This window comes from Lampetra planeri, chromosome 4, assembly GCF_965212315.1.
Source record: "Lampetra planeri chromosome 4, kcLamPlan1.2.h2, whole genome shotgun sequence".
Taxonomy (NCBI): domain Eukaryota; kingdom Metazoa; phylum Chordata; class Hyperoartia; order Petromyzontiformes; family Petromyzontidae; genus Lampetra; species Lampetra planeri.
Window position 1 is genome coordinate 15,879,394 of NC_136110.1, and position 2,027 is coordinate 15,881,420.

Consider the following 2,027-nt stretch of genomic DNA (forward strand, 5'->3'; position numbering starts at 1 on the left):
GTTTCACGGCGTTCGTACGATATTTGGCGACGCAAAAATGAGCGATTTCCCAGCTCGATGGAATTCGGCGCGAGAGAAACGATGCCCCGTAACGCACATGAGAGCAATCCCGGCCAATTTCTCCCGTTTGATGGGGTCTATGTGTAAAAATTTTGACTTTTTTGAGTGCACGTGCAAATCTGCTGAAAAAGCCTGTGGAAGTTTCACGGCGTTCGTACGATATTTGGCGACGCAAAAATGAGCGATTTCCCAGCTCGAGAGAATTCGGCGCGAGAGAAACGATGCCCCGTAACGCACATGAGAGCAATCCGGGCCAATTTCTCCCGTTTGATGGGGTCTATGTGTAAAAATTTTGACTTTTTTGAGTGCACGTGCAAATCTGCTGGAAAAGCCTGTGGAAGTTTCACGGCGTTCGTACGATATTTGGCGACGCAAAAATGAGCGATTTCCCAGCTCGATGGAATTCGGCGCGACAGAAACGATGCCCCGTAACGCACATGAGAGCAATCCGGGCCAATTTCTCCCGTTTGATGGGGTCTATGTGTAAAAATTTTGACTTTTTTGAGTGCAGGTGCAAATCTGCTGAAAAAGCCTGTGGAAGTTTCACGGCGTTCGTACGATATTTGGCGACGCAAAAATGAGCGATTTCCCAGCTCGAGAGAATTCGGCGCGAGAGAAACGATGCCCCGTAACGCACATGAGAGCAATCCGGGCCAATTTCTCCCGTTTGATGGGGTCTATGTGTACAAATTTTGACTTTTTTGAGTGCACGTGCAAATCTGCTGAAAAAGCCTGTGGAAGTTTCACGGCGTTCGTACGATATTTGGCGACGCAAAAATGAGCGATTTCCCAGCTCGATGGAATTCGGCGCGACAGAAACGATGCCCCGTAACGCACATGAGAGCAATCCGGGCCAATTTCTCCCGTTTGATGGGGTCTATGTGTAAAAATTTTGACTTTTTTGAGTGCACGTGCAAATCTGCTGAAAAAGCCTGTGGAAGTTTCACGGCGTTCGTACGATATTTGGCGACGCAAAAATGAGCGATTTCCCAGCTCGAGAGAATTCGGCGCGAGAGAAACGATGCCCCGTAACGCACATGAGAGCAATCCGGGCCAATTTCTCCCGTTTGATGGGGTCTATGTGTAAAAATTTTGACTTTTTTGAGTGCAGGTGCAAATCTGCTGAAAAAGCCTGTGGAAGTTTCACGGCGTTCGTACGATATTTGGCGACGCAAAAATGAGCGATTTCCCAGCTCGATGGAATTCGGCGCGAGAGAAACGATGCCCCGTAACGCACATGAGAGCAATCCGGGCCAATTTCTCCCGTTTGATGGGGTCTATGTGTAAAAATTTTGACTTTTTTGAGTGCAGGTGCAAATCTGCTGAAAAAGCCTGTGGAAGTTTCACGGCGTTCGTACGATATTTGGCGACGCAAAAATGAGCGATTTCCCAGCTCGAGAGAATTCGGCGCGAGAGAAACGATGCCCCGTAACGCACATGAGAGCAATCCGGGCCAATTTCTCCCGTTTGATGGGGTCTATGTGTAAAAATTTTGACTTTTTTGAGTGCAGGTGCAAATCTGCTGGAAAAGCCTGTGGAAGTTTCATCCGACGAAAAAAGCACGTTCTCGAGAAAGCAGGAGAGCTAAGTCATTCACAAATTAGCTGGATTTGGCTTGTGGTTCGTTTCCCAAGTAACAGAGCGGCATCAACCTTTAAGTGCACGCCAGTACATCCCCGTGGGATACAGGGGGTCTCGGCGGACTTTGCTCGGGGGAAAAACGTCGAGGTGAGCCGCCTGGCCATGCTGTTCATGGGTCTCTCCTTTTTAAGTTTCGCCTGCCAATTTATTTTCTCTAGCGGTTTTATACACTAACACTCGATGTTTTGGGAAAGGAATACAATTGTTCAAAAAACGTCTTCGCAATTCATGTCGTTAGATTGCTAATGAAAATTCGTAAAAAAACGTACACGCCATACATGTTCTTTGCTTCCCTCTCGATACAAGTGAAGGGGAAAAACAGCCTT